At 38.7% G+C, this 19370-nt stretch overlaps 1 protein-coding gene and 1 long non-coding RNA gene across 3 annotated transcripts in view; one reads left to right on the top strand and one right to left on the bottom strand.

The window, feature by feature from the left end:
* LOC114676990 (uncharacterized) overlaps positions 1-9348 on the top strand; it is a 28573-nt gene extending 19225 nt beyond the window's left edge. The window contains exon 4 of the long non-coding RNA XR_013415929.1: positions 8884-9348. This is a non-coding gene — a long non-coding RNA (uncharacterized LOC114676990). The remainder of the gene's footprint in view (positions 1-8883) is intronic.
* The window catches only part of CDK14 (cyclin dependent kinase 14), a 727116-nt gene that overhangs the window by 631306 nt on the left and 76440 nt on the right, over positions 1-19370 (bottom strand). The gene's annotated exons all lie outside the window — the stretch shown is intronic.

Below are 19370 nucleotides of genomic sequence, written 5' to 3' on the forward strand. Positions count from 1 at the left end.
CCCTGACTTAATGATGGCTTGACTTAATAATTTTATGACTTTACAATGGGTTTATTGGGGTATTATATGCATTTTTGACAGGATATTTTCAACTTTTGATGGGTTTATTGGGATATAACCTCATCATAAGCTGAGGAGCATCTGTACCTAACTTTTTATTTCACTTTTTAAAAGCTGAGATTTAACCATTCATATACCATAAAATTCATCATTTTAAAGTGTACACTTTACTGGAGTTCAGTATAGTCACAAGGCTACACAACCATCATCATCATCGCATTCCAGAAAATTTTCAGCACCCCAAATACAAACTCTGTGCCCATTAGCCTTGAATTAGTATTGGATCAGTAAGGCTAGAGTCCTCTATTCTTCCTGCCTTGAGAAAATCATTTAAAACATCTTGTCCTTTTTATTCAAAGGGAAATATCATCTGTGTATTTGAAAAATAAGCACATTGACTTTTTTAAATAGTGGGTTTATTGAGATATAATTCACATACCATAAAATTCACCCTTTTAAAGTGTATAATTTAGTGGTTTTCTAGTACATTCACAAAGTTGTGCAATCATTACCACTGTCTAATTCCAGAACATTTTCATCATGCCAAAAATGAAACCCTATACCCATTAGCAGTCACTCCCCATTCCCTCCTTCCCACAACCTTTAGCAACCCCAGTCTACTTTCTGCCTTTATGGATTTGCCTATTCTAAACTATGTTTAATCTTTTGAGGAATAAAAAGGAATTTTTTTACTTTGCACGAAGTTAAAGATGGTAACAGGACATTGTCCATTAACCACTTCTTCCAAACATAAATCATTTGGGCACACACACACATACACACACACATACACACATCCCTAATGCTTTTGTCATCACTGACATTTTCACACCTCCATGTCACTTTACCTTCTTCACAGAGAAGCTCAATACCTGTTAAAATACCAAGGGGGGAAAAATACTGGCAGTAAAGCATTGATATTCTTGGTAGAGAGAGAGATTTACCCATCAATAAGAAGTGTCTCACTTCCCTATAATCAAATAATTACAAACTAAAACAAGATAATTTTTTTTTTTTTCTGAGACAGGGTCTCACTCTGTCACCCAGGCTAGAATGCAGTGGTGTGATCATAGCTCACTGCAGCCTTCTTTGGTTCAAGCGATCCTCCTGCCTCTACCACCGAAAGTGCTGGGATTATAGGTGTGAGCCACCGTGCCCAGCCAACAAGATAATTTTTAATCAAAAATATTTTTTCTTTTTTTCTTTTTCCTCTTTTTGAGACAGAGTCTTGCTGTGCCACGCAGGGGAGTGCAGTGGTGCTCACTGCAACCTCCACCTCTCGAGTTCAAGCAATTCTCTTGTCTCGGCCTCCCGAGTAGCTGGGATTACAGCCGCATGTGCCACCACGCCCAGCTAACTTTTTTGTATTTTTAATAGACACAGGGTTTCACCATGTTGGCCAGGCTGTTCTCCAACTCCTGACCTCAAATGGTCCACCTCTCTCGGCCTCCCAATATGCTGGGATTGGCATGAACCAATGCGCCCAGCCCAAAAAGATTTTTTTTTAAAGAGAATTAAACACTCTTCTAATACCCATTGTTGCTGAGGAGGTAAGAAAAGAGGCACTCAGTTGGAATTTTAAGTAGCATAACATCTGTCAAGGCCAATTTGGTCACATGGATCAAAACTTTAAGAATATGTATACTGTTTGGTCCAGAAACTCCACTTCAAGGAATTTACTCTAAATAAATTATCTTGGCCAGGCACGGTGGCTCATGCCTGTAATCCCAGCACTTTGGGAGGCTGAGGTGGGCAGATCACAAGGTCAGGAGATGGAGACCATCCTGGCTAACACGGTGAAACCCCATCTCTACTAAAAATACAAAAAATTAGCTGGGTGTGGTGTGGGCGCCTGTAGTCCCAGCTACTCAGGAGGCTGAGGCAGGAGAATGGCGGGAACCCGGGAGGTGGAGCTTGCAGTGAGCGGAGATCGCGCCACTGCACTCCAGCCTGGGCAACAGAGCGAGACTCTGTCTCAAAAAAGAAAACAAAGAAAAAGAAATTATCTTAAGAGCCCTGGAAGATATATACGTATAGGTTGTTCATTATCTCATTGCTATTCATATAGCAGAAAATAGGAAACAATCTAAATATAGTTAAAACAAAAAAAGGATAAATTAATTAACTTATGAAACAGCCATGTGATCAATTACCATTCTGTTATTAAAAATGATATTGAGGAAGAACATTTGGTTACTTAGGAAAATGTTCACAACTTTTGGCTAAGTGAAAAAAAATTGACTAGAGAACAGTATTAAATATTATCTCAAAGTTATAAAAATTTGGTGTTATGTATAGAAAAGAGAAAAGAGAAAACTTTTGTAAAATTTATTTCTTGGTAAGAAATCTTGAAGTAAAATTTTGTGTAGGTGCCAATCATTTGAGAGTCATAGATCCAAACTATAGAAATATTACTTAATTATGCTAAACTGAGCTCAATTTCTATGAGATCCCATTTTTGACAGTGAAAATAATTATGCCAATTACAGCTAGCTTAGTTACTTTCAGCATAAAATTGAGCTCCTTTTCATGAATATTCAGTCAGAGTTGGCTTACTATTTTATGATTTCAAAGTTTGAGCTCTGTCCTCATTTCTCAAAATTTCATCCCTTCCCTCACTTCTTGGGATGTCTGAGGAGGGAGTAGTTTTTAGAACACCATTGGTTGTGGGGCTTTGGCCCCTGGTCCTTGCTTGGGGCTCCTACTGACCCCAGGTGAGGAGGGCTTGTTGGCCCACCTTCACTGCATGTGCTCTTTGAGGGTCTGGAAAGTGACTCTTGGTCACTTGTCTTGGCACACATGGTTAAAGCCCTGTGGTTGTCCTATCTGTCCCCATCCCTGATCCCCCTTCCTGCCCCATCACTCCACCATGCCCTTGACTTGCCTCACCTCAGCCCTCCTAGTGGGGATTGATCTTCCTCTGCCATGGAGCCCTCAGGTCTAGATGACTCTCCCCCAACCACCTCAGTGACTCCTGGCAAACCACTGACTCAATCCTTGGCAGCCCCAATCCCCAGGATATGGAACTTTTGTATCTTCTCTCTGCCTCATGCAGACTTTGAGGTACTGGAGAGTGGGGTATCTTCTCCAGCCTCTGTTTCTGCCTAAAAATGAGACAATAAAACTATACCTAGACTGCCCCATGCTGTCTTGAGGCTCTACATGGCATTCTCCTCCCGGAATTCTGGATGGAAGGGCCCCATGACCCTGCTGTTGACAGATACTGAAAACTCTCTGGAAGTCTGTTCTCAGAAGGGAAGGTGGGGAGTAATCTACAAAAACAGCCAATCTCTCTTTTCTCTCTCCTCTCTTTCTTCTTTCTCTTACATCTTCTTTCCTTTCCTTGCCCTCCCACTGTGTGTGGATGGTGGCTGTGGGTCATCCAGGTGGGTACAAAACTCTGAAGTTTGGGGAAGCAGTCAGGGGTCAAGGTACATATTTGGCAGGTGCTGTGGTTTGAATGTGTCCTCTCAAGTTCATGTGCTGTAAACCTAATCCCCAATCCAACGTTGTTGAGAGATGAGATCTTAAAGAGGTCATTAGGTAATGAGGGCTCTGCCCTCATAAATGGATCGATGTCATTGGAGTGAACTTGTTTTTGTTTTGTTTTGTTTTTTACCTCCCTTCCTCTCCACTCACTCTCTCCTTCTTTGTTTTTCTTTTTTGAATTTGTTATCTCAGGATTGGGATCCTGATTTAAAAACCGAGTTCAGCCCCCTTCTTCTCTGGCATGTATGTGTTCTTTTGCCCTTCTGCCCTCTGCCAGATGACACAGCAAGAAGGCCTTCAACAGATGCCAGCCCCTTGATCTTGAACTTCACAATCTCTAGAACTTTAAGAAATAAATCCCTGTTCTTTGTAAATTACCCAGTCTCAGGTATTCTGCTATACAAAGTGAAAACAGTCTAACACAGAGGCTTCAATATAAAAGTGATAGTTGAAGCCGTGGGGCTTATGAATGAGATCATGATAGGTAGAAAATCTTAGGGGTCATACTTACAATTAAGAAGTTACAGGAATGGCAATGAATTTTCTTCAAAACCTCTGGTCATATTACAAGACAAATAATGTAAATTTTGTGGAAGAGGAAGGACTTCGTCTTTTACTTTGTCAAAAAGTAGTTTCTAACCAAAAACCAGGGCTTTAGGGAGGGAAATGGAGCATAATGAACCCTAATGTACTCTTTCACCATTGAAGTGGCCAAGGAGAGGAGATGAGGAAGACTGTTCATATTTTGAAAATTGGGCCATTATTGTTGTGAAACCTATTCAAGCAACTTTATATGATCTGGAAGGAAAGTCTTTGAATTGGGAATTCCTTCATGAAGAACTTTCTTTTTAATTACCAATAAGAAAGGATCCCTTTCTAAAGATTGTCCTTAGGTGTTAGGTCTTTAGGGATGGAAGGAGCGGTGATCTAAAGTATGAACGGGTTGATGGCTGGCTGAATAGATGGATGGGTAGATGGATGGGTGGGTGAGTAGATAGATGGATGGGTCCATGGAAGGTATTACTGCTGACTACGTGAAAACACAGAATAATCTCTAGAAGCGTTACTCCCTTAAGAATTTACAGTTAATTACTTAATGGAGTTAACAAATACTTATTGAAAGTCAACTCTAGTTATGGTGTTTGGCAAGCTCCCTGAAGTAAATGCTCTTGACCTCACGGAGCTTTCAAACTAGAAAAAGGGACAAAGAACAAATGAACAAATAAATCAAGTTATTGTGCATTTTGAAAAGTACTTTAAAAAGGATTATCATTATCATTCTAATTTTTATTTGTATTTCACTAAATTAGAAACAAGTTAGTGCTGCTAATTCCTTCTCACAAGAGGAGCACTGACCACCACAAATTAGGGAAAATCCAAGATCACATTTTTACTTTTTAATAATATCAAATTTTATTTTAGATTCAGGTGACACATGTGCAGGTTTGTTACATGGCTATATTGTGTGATGCTGAGGTTTGTGGTATGATTGATCCCACCACCCAGATAGTGAGCTTAGTATCCAATAGTCTTTGAACCCTTGTCCCTTCCCTCCCACCTCTAGTAGTCCCCAGTGTCTACTGCTACCATCTTTGCATCCATGTGTACCCAGTGTTTAGCTCCAACTTATAAGTGAGAACATGCAATATTTGGTTTTCTGTTCTGGAATTAATTTGCTTAGGATAATGGCTTCCAGCTGCATCCATGTTGCTGCAGAGGACATGATTTCATTCTTTTTACGGCTGTATAATATTCCATGTGTATATGCAACACATTTTCTTTATCCATTCCATCACTGATGGGCATCTAGATTGATTCCTTGTCTTGCTACTGTAATAATGCTGCAATGAACATAAGAATGCATGTGCCTATCTGGTAGAATGATTTATTTTCCTTTGGATATAGACTCAGTAATGGGTTGAATGGTAGTTCTGTTTTAAGTTCTTCGAGAAATCTCCAAACTGCTTTCCACAGTGGCTGAAATAATTTACATTCCCACCAACAGTGTATAAGCATTCCCCTTTCTCCACAGCCTTGCAAGCATTTGTTGTTTTTTGACTTTTTAATAACAGCCATTCTGATTGTTGTGGTTTTGATTTGCATTTTGATTTGCGTTTTGCTGATGATTAATGCTGATGAAAAATGTTGGGCATTTTTTCATACGTTTGTTGGCTGCTTGTATATCTTCTTTTGAGAAGTGTCTATTCATATCTTTTGCCCACTTTTTAATGGGGTTATTTGTTTTTCGCTTGTTGAATTGTGTAAGTTCCTTACACATTATGATTATGGATATTAGGCTTTTGTCAAATGCATAGTGTGCAAATATTTTCTCCCACTCTGTAGGTTGTCTTTTTACTCTGATGATTGTTGGTTTGTTTTTCTATTTTTCTGTGCAGAAGCTCTTTAGTTTAATTAAGTCCCACTTATCAATTTTTGTTGCAATTGCTTTTAAGAACTTGGTCATAAATTATTTCCCAAGGTCAATGTCCAGGATGGTATTTCCTAGGCTTTCTCCTAGGATTCCTATAGTTTGAGGTCTTACAATTAAATCTTTAATCCATCTTGAGTTATTTTTTATAATATAGTGAAAGGTAAGGGTCCAGTTTCGTTTTTCGTCATATGGCTAGCCAGCAATCCCAGCACCATATATTGAACAGGGGGATTCTTTCCCCATTGTTTATTTTTGTTGACTTTGTCAAAGATCAGGTGGTTGTAGGTGTGTGGCTTTATCTCTGGATTTTCTATTTTGTTCCACTGGTCTGTGTGTCTGTTTTTATACCAGTGCCATTATGTTTTGGTTATTGTAGCTTTATAGCATAATTTAAAGTTGGGTAGTGTGATGCCACTGGCTTTGTTTCTTTCCCTTAAGATTGCTTTAGATATTCAAGCTCTTTTTTGGTTCACGTGAATTTAAGAATAGTTTTTTCTAATTCTATGAAAAATGACATTTGTAGTTTGATAGGAATAGCATTGAACCTATAGATTGCTTTGGGCAGTATGGCCATTTTCATGATACTGATTCTTCCAATCCATGAGCATGGAATGTTTTTCCATTAGTTTGTGTCATCTATGATTTCCTTCAACAATGTTTTGTAGTTCTCTTTGAAGAGATCTTTCACGTCCTTGTTAGATGTATTCCTAGGTATTTTATTTTGTGTGTGTGGCTCTTGTAAATGGGATTGCATTCTTGATTTGGAGCTTAGCTTGAACATTATTGATGTATAGAAATTCTACTGATTTTTGTATGTTGATTTTGTATCCTGGAACTTTACTGAAGTCATTTATCAGTTCTAGGAGCATTTTGGTGGAATCTTTAGGATTTTCTAGGTACAGAATTATATTGTCAGTGAAGAGAGTTAATATGAGTTCTTCTTTTCCTATTTGGATACCTTTTATTTCTTTCTCTTGCCTGATTGCTCTGGCTAGGACTTTTCAGCACTATGTTAAATAGGAGTGGTGAGAGGGCAGCCTTGTCTTGTTCCAGTTCACAAGGGGAATGCTTCCAGCTTTTGCCCATCCAATAGAATATTGGCTGTGAGTTTGTCATAGATGGTATGTTTCTTTGATCCCTAGTTTTTTGGGGTATTTTTTCTTTTATAACGAGGGGATATAGGATTTATCAAAAGCTTTTTCCATGTCTATTGAGATAATCATATGGTTTTTTCTTTTTCCTTTTTTTGGGGGGACAGGATCTTGCACCCAGGCTGGAGTGCAATGGTGTAATATTGGCTCACCACAACCTCTGCCTTCCAGGTTCAAATGATCCTCCCACGTCAGCCTCCCAAGTAGCTGGGACCACAGGCATTAACCATCATGCCTGGCTTTTTAAAAAAATTCAGTAGAGATAGAGTTTTGCCATATTGCCCAGGCTGGTCTCAAACTCCTGAGCTCAGGCAATCTGCCCACCTCGGCCTCCCAAAGGCTGGGATTACAGGTGTGAGCCACTGTACCCAGCGTGGTTTTTGTCTTTAGTTCTGTTTATGTGGTGAATCACATTTATTGATTTGTGAATGTTGAACCAACCTTGAATATCAGGAATGCCTACTTGATCATAGTGAAGTAATTAACTTTTGATGTGCTACTGGATTCAGTTTGCTAGTATTTTGTTGAAGATTTTGTGTCTATGTTCATCAGGGATATGGGCCTATAGTTTTCTTTCTTTATTGTGTCTTTTCCAAGTTTTGGTTTAGGGTGATGCTGCCTTCATAGAATGAGTCAGGGGGGAGTTCCTTCTCCTCATTTTTTGGGAATAGTTTCAGTAGAATTGGCACCAGCTCTTCTTCATATGACCAGTCGAATTTAGCTGTGAATCCATCTGGTGTGGGGCTTTTTTGTTTCATAAGTTTTTATTGCTAATTCAGTATTGGAACTTGATATTGGTCTGGTCAGGGTTTCAGTTTCTCCCTAATTCAATCTTAGGAGGTTATGTGTTTCCAGGAATGTGTCCATTTCCTCTAGATTTTCTAGTCTGTGTGTATAGAGGTATTCATAATAGTCTCTAAGGATCCAAGATCACATTTTAAAAAATTTAATACTGTGGCTGGGCATGGTGGCTTGTGCCTGTAATCCTAGCACTTCAGGAGGCAGAAGCAGGAGGATCGCTTGAGGCCAGGAGTTCAAGGCCAACCTGGTCAACATAGCAAGACCCTCTCTCTACAATAACTTAAAATAAAATAAAATAAAATTTAATATTAGCCAGGTTGCTTGCCTCCTGGCCAATTTTGCTGCTGCCAAAAAAAAAAAAAAGAGGCAAAATTAAAATATGTATTTACATTTGAAGGCCAACTAAAAAACATGTATTAATACAAATATAAGTATTTTAAGTATTTTATTAAATGTGTCTCTTTTCACTCTCTATCCTCTATAATACCTAACGTATAATTACTTCAAAATACTATACCTACCATACTGTTTTAAGTATTTCATCACTATTATATTGAGCTGCCCTCTGGTGGTTTTTAATTTGGTAAAATCTGTAACTACCTACCTTATGTCTGATGTGTATTATGTTTAAGGTATTGTAGATTGTTTAATATTGTATTTTTTCCTACTTTTTATATGTACTTATTTGGTAGGGCCTTGAGATACATTCATTTAATAAGAATGGACATTGGCTAATATTCAAAACAGGGAAAAACAATAAATTCAAGCAAGAGGGTTTGTACCTCCAGTGTAATGAATCATCAGTTATGAACATTATTTCTATTAATGTCATTATAGTACAGAACTAATTGATGAGAGCCTCAGTAATAAAGTACAGAATGTAACAACTAAACACACCTGAAAATTAAAATATACTTTTTTCTTTTTTCTTTTTTCTTTTTTTTTTTTGAGATGAAGTCTCACTCTGTCGCCCAGGCTCACTGGCGCCATCTTGGCTCACTGCAAGCTCTGCCTCCTGGGTTCACGCCATTCTCCTGCCTCAGCCTCCTGAGTTGCTGTGACTACAGGTGCCCGCCACCACGCCCAGCTAATTTTTTGTATTTTTAGTAGAGATGGGGTTTCACCGTGTTAGCCAGGATGGTCTCGATCTCCTGACCTCATGATCTGCCTGCCTCAGCCTCCCAAAGTGCTGGGATTACAGGCAAGAGCCACCATGCCTGGCCTCTAAAATATACTTTTTAAATGTTTGTCCCTAGTATGTATTAAAAGCTCTTACATCACACAAAACCATGTAATTAACCTTTTCAATAAAAGTATGAAATGTTTGTCACTACTCCAAATAATTTGAAATATAGAACTGTCTTTTTTAACTTTCCTTCAAAGATAGAGAGACCTGTTGAAAATAGATACCTTTCATCAAACCAGTCTCTTGATCTTTTGATAGTAAAATGGTAAAGATTTGATAGTAAAATCTTTTGTTTTATTTTGTCAAACTTTCTCTGGTATATTGGTTGTCATGTATAAAATGACTTGATTATGAGAACAATATTTTTTAACCATAAAAGGTTAAAAGTTAGGGTATTATCGGTCGTTTCCAAGATGGCCAAATAGGAACAGCTCCAGTCTGCAGCTCTCAGTGAGACTGACACAGAAGATGGGTGATTTCTGCATTTCCAACTGAGGTACCTGGTTCATCTCACTGGGACTGGTTGGATAGTAGGTGCAGCCCATGGAGGATGAGCTGAAGCAGGGCAGAGCATCAACTCACCCAGGAAGTGCAAGGGGTCGGGGGATTTCCCTTTCCCAGCCAAGGGAATCTGAGACAGACTGTACCTGAAGAAACAGTACACTTCTGACTAAATACTGCACTTTTCCCATGGTCTTACCAACTGGCAGACCAGAAAATACCCTCCCTTGCCTGGTTCAGCAGGTCCCACACCCATGGAGCCTTGCTCACTGCTAGCGCAGTAATCTGAGATCAACCTGTGATACTGCAGCGTGACATGGGGAGGGGCATCTGCCATTGCTGAAGCTTGAATAGCTCAGTGTAAACAAAGTTGTCAGGAAGCTCAAAATGGGCAGAACACACCACAGTTTAAGCAAGGCCTACTGCCTCCCTAGATTCCACCTCTGGGGTTAGGGCATAGCAGAACAAAAGGCAATAAACAGTTTCTGCAGACTTAAACTTCCCTGTCTGATAGCTCTGAAGAGAGCAGTGGTTCTCTCAGCACGGTGTTCAAGCTCTGAGAATGGACAGACTGCCTCCTCAAGCGGGTCCCTAACCCCCATGTAGCCTGACAGGGAGATACCTCCCAGTAAGAGCCAACAGACACTCAAACAGATGGGCACCCCTCTGGGACGAAGCTTCCACAGGAAGGATCAGGCAGCAGTATTTACTGTTCTGCAACCTCTGCTGTTGATACCCAGGCAAACAGGGTCTGGAGTGGACCTCCAGCAAACTCCAACAGACCTACAGCCAAGGGGCCTGTTAGAAGGAAAACTAACAAACAGAAAGGAATAGCATCAGCATCAACACAAAGGACATCCACATCAAAACCCCATCTGTAGGTCACGAACATCAAAGACCAAAGGTAGATAAAAACACAAAGATGGGGAGAAACCAGAGCAGAAAAGCAGAAAATTCCAAAAACCATAGCTCCTCTTCTCCTCCAAAGGATCACAGCTCCTCACCAGCAAGGGAACAAAACTGGATGGAGAATGAGTTTGATGACTTGACAGAAGTAGGCTTCAGAAGGTCGGTAATAACAAACCTCTCCGAACTAAAGGAGCATGTTCTAATCCATTTCAGGGAAGCTAAGAACCTTGAAAAAAGGTTAGACAAATGGCTAACTAGAATAAACAGTGTAGAGAAGATCTTAAATGATCTGATGGAACTGAAAACCACAGCACAAGAAATTCGTGATGCATACACAAGTTTCAATAGCCAATTCGATCAAGTGGAAGAAAGAATATCAGTGATGGAAGATCAAATTAATGAAATAAAGGGAGAAGACAAGATTAGAGAAAAAAGAGTGAAAAGAAACGAACAAAGTCTCCAAGAATTGTGGGACTATGTGAAAAGACCAAATATAGGTTTGATAGGTGTTCTGGAAAGTGACGGGAAGAATGGAACCAAGTTAGAAAACACGCTTCAGGATATTATCCAGGAGAACTTCCCTAACCTAGCAAGGTAGGCCAACATTCAAATTCAGGAAATACAAGCGGGGAGGGATAGCATTAGGAGATATACCTAATGTAGATGATGAGTTAATGGGTGAAGCACATCAACATGGCACATGTATACATATGTAACAAACCTGCACGTTGTGCACATGTACCCTAGAACTTAAAGTATAATAAAAAAAAATCCAGGAAATACAGAGAATACCACAAAGATTCTCCTCAAGAAGAGTAACCCCAAGACACATAATTGTCAGATTTACCAAGGTTGAAATGAAGGAAAAAATGTTAAGGGCAGCCAGAGAGAAAGGTCGGGTAACCCACAAAGGAAAGCCCATCAGCTAACAGCAGATCTCATTGCAGAAACACTACAAGCCAGAAGAGAGTGGGGGCCAATATTCAACATTCTTAAAGAAAAGGATTTTCAACCCAGAATCTCATATCCAGCCAAACTAAGCTTCATAAGTGAAGAAGAAATAAAATCCTTTAGAGACAAGCAAATGCTGAGAGATTTTATCACCGCCAGGCCTGCCTTACAAGAGCTCCTGAAGGAAGAACTAAACATGGAAAGGAACCACTGGTACCAGGTACTGCGAAAACATACCCATTGTAAAGACCATTGATGCTATGAAGAAACTACATCAATTAATGGGCAAAATAACCAGCTAACATTGTAATGACAGGATTAAATTCAAACATAACAATATTAACCTTAAATGTAAATGGGCTAAATGCCCCAATTAAGAGACACAGACTGGCAAATTGGATAAAGAGTAAAGACCTACAGGTGTGCTGTATTCAGGAGAGCCATCCCATGTGCAAAGACTCACATAGGCTCAAAATCAAGGGATGGAGGAAGATCTACTAAGCAAATGAAAAAAAAAAATGCAGGGGTTCCAATCCTAGTCTCTGATAAAACAGACTTTAAACCAACAAAGATCAAAAGAGACAAAGAAGACCATTACATAATGGTAAAAGAGTCTATTCAACAGGAAGAGCTAACTATCCTAAATATATATGCACCCAGTACAGGAGCCCCCAGATTCATAAAGCAAGTACTTAGAGACCTACAATGAGACTTAGAATCCCACACAATAATAATGGGAGACTTAACACCCCACTGTCAATATTAGACAGATCAATGAGACAGAAGGTTAATAAGGATATCCAGGACTTGAAGTCAGCTCTGGACCAAGCATACCTAATAGACATCTAAAGAACCCTATACCTCAAATCAACAGAATATACATTCCCAGCACCACATTGCACTTACTGTAAAATTGACCACATAATTGGAAGCAAAATACTCCTGAGCAAATATGAAAGAACAGAAATCACAAGAAACTGTCTCTCAGACCACAGTGCAATCAAATTAGAACTCAGGATTCATAAACTCACTCAAAATCGCACAACTATATGAAAACTGAACAACTTGCTCTTGAATGACTACTGGGTAAATAATGAAATAAAGGAAGAAATAAAGATGTTCTTTGAAACCAATGAGAACAAAGACACAATGTATCAGAATCTCTGGGACACATTTAAAGCAGTATGTAGATGGAAATTTCTAGCACTAAATGCCCACAAGAGAACGCAGAAAAGATCTAAAATCAACACCCTAACACCACAATTAAAAGAACTAGAGAAACAAGAGCAAACAAATTCAAAGGCTAGCAGAAGGCAAGAAACAACTAAGATCAGAGCAGACCTGAAGGGGATAGAGATACAAAAAACCCTTGAAAAAAAATCCATGAATCCAGGAGCTCGTTTTTTGAAAAGATCCACAAAATAGATAGACCGCTAGCAAGACTAATAAAGAAGAAAAGAGAGAAGAATCTAATACACACAATAAAAAATGATAAAGGGGATATCACCACTGATCCCACAGAAATACAAACTACCATCAGAGAATACTATAAACACCTCTATGCAAATAAACTAGAAAATCTAGAAGAAATGGATAAATTCCTGGACACACACACCCTCACAACACTAAATCAGGAAGAAGTTGAATCTCTCAATAGACCAATAACAGGTTATGAAATTGAGGCAATAATTAACAGCCTACCAAACAAACAAACAAACAAAAGTTCAGGACCAGACGGATTCACAGCCGAATTCTACCAGAGGTACACAGAAGAGCTGGTACTATTCCTTTTGAAACGATTCCAGTTAATAGAAAAAGAGGGTATCCTCCCTAACTCATTTTATGAGGCCAGCGTCATCCTGATACCAAAGCCTGCAGAGACACAACAAAAAAAGAGGACTTTAGGCCAATATCCTTGATGAAATCAATGTGAAAATCTTCAATACAATATTGGCAAACTGAATCCAGCAGCACATCAAAAAGCTTATCCACCACAATCAAGTTGGCGTCATTCCTGGGATGCAAGGCTGGTTCAACATATGCAAATTAATAAACATAATACATCACATAAACAGAAGCAACGACAAAAACCACATGATTATCTCAATAGATGCAGAAAAGGCCTTTGACAAAATTCAACAGCACTTCATGCTAAAAACTCTCAAGAAACTAGGTATTGATGGAACATATTTCAAAATAATAAGAGCTGTTGATGACAAACCCACAGCCAATATCATACTGAATGGGCAAAAACTGGAAACATTCCCTTTGAAAACCAGCACAAGACAAGGATGCCCTCTCTCACCACTCCTATTCAATGTACTCTTGGAAGTTCTGGCTAGGGCAATCAGGCAAGAGAAAGAAATAAAGTGTATTCAATTAGGAAAAGAGGAAGTCAAATTGTCTCTGTTTGCAGATGACATGATTGTATATTTAGAAAACCCCACCATCTCAGCCCAAAATCTCCTTAAGCTGATAAGCAACTTCAGCAAAGTCTCAGGATACAAAATCAATGTGCAAAAATCACAAGCATTCCTATACATCAATAATAGGCAAACTGAGATCCAAATCATGAGTGAACGCCCATTCGCAATTACTACAAAGAAAATAAAATGCCTAGGAATCCAACTTACAAGGGATGTGAAGGACCTTTTCAAGGAGAACTACAAACCATTGCTCAATGAAATAAAAGGGGACACAAACCAATGGAAGAACATTCCATGCTCATGGATAGGAAGAATCAATATTGTGAAAATGGCCATACTGCCCAAGGTAATTTATAGATTCAATGCTATCCCCATCATGCTACTACTGACTTTCTTCACAGAATTGGAAAAAAACTACTTTAAAGTTCATATAGAACCAAAAAAGAGCCCACATAGCCAAGACAATCCTAAGCAAAAAGAGCAAAGCTGGAGGCATCACATTACCTGACTTCAAACTATACTACAAGCCTACAGTAACAAAAACAGCATGGTACTGGTACCAAAACAGATATATAGAGTAATGGAATAGAACAAAGGCCTGAGAAATAACACCACACATCTACAACCATTTGATTTTTGACAAATCTGACAAAAACAAGAAGTGGGGAAAGGATTCCCTATTTAATAAATGGTGCTGGGAAAACTGGCTGGCCATATGTAGAAAGTTGAAACTGCATCCCTTCCTTACACCATACACAAAATTTAACTCAAGATGGATTAAAGACTTAAATGTAAGACCTAACACCATAAAAACTCTAGAAGAAAATCTAGGCAATACCATTCAGGACATAGGCATGGGCAAAGATTTCGTGACTATAACACTAAAAGCAATGGCAACAAAAGCCAAAATAGACAAATGGGATCTAATTAAACTAAACAGCTTCTGCACAGCAAAAGAAATTATCATCAGAGCGAACAGGCAACCTACAGAATGGGAGAAAATTCTTGCAATCTATCCATCTGATAAAGGCTAATATCCAGAATCTACAAAGAACTTAAACAAATTTACAAGAAAAAAACAACCCCATCAAAAAGTGGGCAAAGGATATGAACAGATACTTCTCAAAAGATGACATTTATGCAGGCAACAGACATATGAAAAAATACTCATCATCACTGGTCATCAGAGAAATGTAAATTAAAGCCACAATGAGATACCATCTCATGCCAGTTAGAATGGCAATCATTAAAAAGTCAGGAAACAACAGATGCTGGAGAGGATGTGGAGAAGTAGGAACACTTTTACACTGTTGGTGGGAGTGTAAATTTGTTCAGTTATTGTGGAAGACAGTGTGGCGATTCCTCAAGGATCTAGAACTAGAAATCCTTGACCCAGCGATCCCATTACTGGGTATATACTCAAAGGACTATAAATCATGCTACTATAAAGACACATGCACACGCATGTCTATTGCAGCATTATTCACAATAGCGAAGACTTGGAATCAACCCAAATGTCCATCAATGATAGACCGGATTAAGAAAATGTGACACATATACACCATCGAACACTATGCAGCCATAAAAAAGGATGAGTTCATATCCTTTTCAGGGACATGGATGAAGCTGGAAACCATCTTTCTCAGCACACTATCACAAGGACAGAAAACCAAACACCACATGTTCTCACTCATAGGTGGGAGTTGAATAATGAGAACACATGGACACAGGGCGGAGAACATCACATGCTGGGGCATGTCAAGGGGTGGGGTACTGGGGGAAGGATAGCATTAGGAGAAATACCTAATGTAAATGATGAGTTGATGGGTGCAGCAAACCAACATGGCACATGTATACCTATGTAACAAACCTGCACATTGTGAACATGTACCCTAGAACTTAAAGTATAGTTTTTTTAAAAAAAGTTAGGGTATTATCCAACTTTTCCAATTATTCTTTTTGGCCAAGGCAAGATCTATTTGGAAAAATTTAAATTATTTATCTTATCATGTGTATGCTCTGAGTTCAGGGGAAGGAGATCCACATTATATGAGATTAAACATTTTTGAAATTCAAATATTTATTTAGGCATTCAAATACCTTCTGTGTGCCTAACCCTGTGTGGCTCACACTATAAAAAATATATGATATTGGCCGGGCGCGGTGGCTCACGCCTGTAATCCCAGCACTTTGGGAGGCCGAGACGGGCGGATCACGAGGTCAGGAGATCGAGACCATCCTGGCTAACACGGTGAAACCCCGTCTCTACTAAAAAATACAAAAAAAAAACTAGCCGGGCGAGGTGGCGGGTGCCTGTAGTCCCAGCTACTCGGGAGGCTGAGGCAGGAGAATGGCGTGAACCCGGGAGGCGGAGCTTGCAGTGAGCTGAGATCCGGCCACCGCACTCCAGCCTGGATGACAGAGCGAGACTCCGTCTCAAAAAAAAAAAAAAAAAAAAAAAAATATATATATATATATGATATTTCAGAAAAGAAGCTGCAAATATATTTTCAGCCATTGTATCATGAGAACTAGAGTTTGGAAGAATAAAAGTGCTTCAGTAGTTCAGAAAATAATTTAAAACTGTGTTAGCTATAAGAGAGAATAAAAACTTCATGGAGGAAATGACATCTGAGTTGGGTGGTGATGAATTCATAGAATTGGGTGGCAAGGAGTGAAGTGCTGAAGACATTTTCAGTGGGCCGTTTCACTGTGCTGCAGTATAATTTGTCTGGCCAAATTCACACCATACTTTGGGAGTTTATGAGCATGTGCTGTGCAGACTATCATATCCCCTTCTCTACCATCATAAACAAGGTGACAATTGACATCTCTGTTGGTTATATCAACTATCCTCCTGTATTTGGGTGTGTTGTACCTTTTTAAATCCTGGATTACTTGTTCTTGAACTTCTGACATGAAGTTCATGTATGCAGTAAAAATCACACATGTAGTGTTTTGAATCCAACTTCTTTCACGCAGCACAATGCTTCTGAGATTTATCCTTGTTGGGTATATCAGTAGTTAGTTCCTTTTTATTGCTCAGCTGCATTCCATTGTATGACTATATTGCAGTTTGTTTATCCATTATCCTGGTGATGGATACCTGGGCTGGTTCCAGTGGTGGCTATTAGGAATAAAGCTGCTGTGAATATTTGCATGTAGATCTTTGTGTAGTCATCATTTCATTTGACTCGGGTATATACTTAGGAGTGGAATTTCTGAATTCCACAATTGGGTGGTAAGTGAATGTTTAACTTTACAAGAAACTGCCAAATAATTTTCCAGGGTAGCTAAATTATTTTATAGTTCAATATATGAGAAGTAACATGAAAACGTGGAGTTTTATTCTCCTTAGTTTTAGCCATTCTAGTGGGTTTTGTGGGTTAAAACCCACTCATTGTGGCTTAAAACTGTGTTTTTATGAGAATTTAACATTGAGTATTTTTCAAATGCTTATTGGCCATTTATGCATCTTTTTTTGTGAGGTGTCTGTTCAAATCTTTTGCCTATTTTTAAAATTGTGTTTATTAAAACATCATTAAGTTGTACGTATTACTTATATATTCCGTGTGCAAGTATTTGGTCAGATATGTGTCTTGCAAACATACTCTTGCAGCCTGTGGCTCATCTTCCTTCTTTTAACTGTGTCTTTTGAAAGTTTTAAATTTTGATGACGTCTATTTTACTAATGTGTGTGTGTGTGGCTGGGAGGGGAGTGTTAGTGCTTGCTGTATTTTCCTTAAGAAATCTTTGCCTACCCCAAGGTTGCAAAGATGTTTGTCTACGATTTATTCTAGAAGCTTTACAGTTTTATGTTTAGGCCTATAATCCATGTCAAATTATTTTTTGTGCATGTTTGAGGTGTAAATTTCAGAGGTTCATTTTTTTCTCATATGAACATCTAGTTGTTCCAGCACCATCTAATTAAATGAATTTGTTCCAGTTTAATTCACCAAACTTATGTCAAGAAACAGAAGATTTTTGAAAGATTGCTGACAAAAAGAAATCAGGAGTTAAAAATTATACTTGATGTGCCTGAATAATTCTTTGTACCCATACAGAAAGCATACACAAGTAACTGTTAGTATTGTTTTTAAATACAGCCATCACATGTATGAACTTCTGACAGCAAGATCTATTGCCTGAATGAGCTAATAAAACTAATTTATATGGAAAAAGTGCTCTATCTGTAGTAGAATTATTTTTGAATAATAATAATAATTAGTATTATTATTTTAACTGAAAAATCATAATTGTATATATTTATGGGGCACAATGCAATGTTTTAATATATGTATACAATGTGGAATCATTAAGTCTAGCTAACTAACATATCCATTACCTCAATCATTATTTTTGTGGTGAGTCCTTTGAAATTTATTCTCTTACCTATTTTGAAATATATAATACATTATTATTGACTGTAGTCACTCTTCAGTTCAATAGATCTCAAAAACGTATTTCTCCTCTCTAACTGAAACTTTGTACCCTTTGATCAAGAACTCTTCATTCCCTCTCTCCCCAGCCCCCCACAAACCCTGCCCACTCCAGCCTCTGGTAGCTACCACTCTACTCTCTATTTCTATGAGTCAGGCTTTTTTTAGATTCCACATATAAGTGAGATGATGTGGTATTTATCTTTCTGTGCCTGGCTTATTTCATTTAGCACACTGTCTCCAGATTCATCCATGTTGTCACAAATGACAGAATTTCCTTCTTCTTTATGGCTGAATTGTAACCCATTTGTGTGTGTGTGTGTGTGTGTGTGTGTGTGTGTGTGTGTGTGTGTGTGTGTGTAGAGAGAGAGAGAAAGAGAGCATCTATACATATATAAAGTGTATATACACACACACATATATATGTACACATACACACTACATTTTTAATCCATTCATCCATTGATGGACACAGGTTGATTCTATATCTTGGCTACTGTGAATATACTGCAGTGAACATAGTAGTGCAGCTATCTCTTCAGCAAATTGATTTCAATTTATATGGCTATACCCAGAAGTGTAATTGCTGGATCCTGCAGTAGAATTCTAACTTTTTTGAAATCTTGAAGCATTTATCTCTTTGACTAAGTGCCTTTGAAGTCAGATAAATCTTTTTTGAGGGGTGAAAGGGTGGTAACTGGAAACTTTTAGTGAACTCTTTTTTTTTTTTTTTTTTTTCGAGACAGAGTCTTGCTCTGTCACCCAGGCTGGAGCGCAATGGTGCAATCTTGACTCACTGCAACCTCTGCCTCCCGGGTTCAAGCGATTCTTCTGCCTCAGCTTCCTGAGTAGCTGGGTTTACAGGCACGCACCACCATGCCCAGCTACTTTTTTGTATTTTTAGTAGAGACGGGGTTTCACCATGTTGGCCAGGCTGGTCTCAAACTCCTGACTTCATTAGCTGTCCGCTTCAGTCTCCCAAAGTGCTGGGATTACAGGCATAAGCCACTGCGCCCAGCCTAGTGA

This window comes from Macaca mulatta, chromosome 3, assembly GCF_049350105.2.
Source record: "Macaca mulatta isolate MMU2019108-1 chromosome 3, T2T-MMU8v2.0, whole genome shotgun sequence".
Lineage (NCBI taxonomy): Eukaryota > Metazoa > Chordata > Mammalia > Primates > Cercopithecidae > Macaca > Macaca mulatta.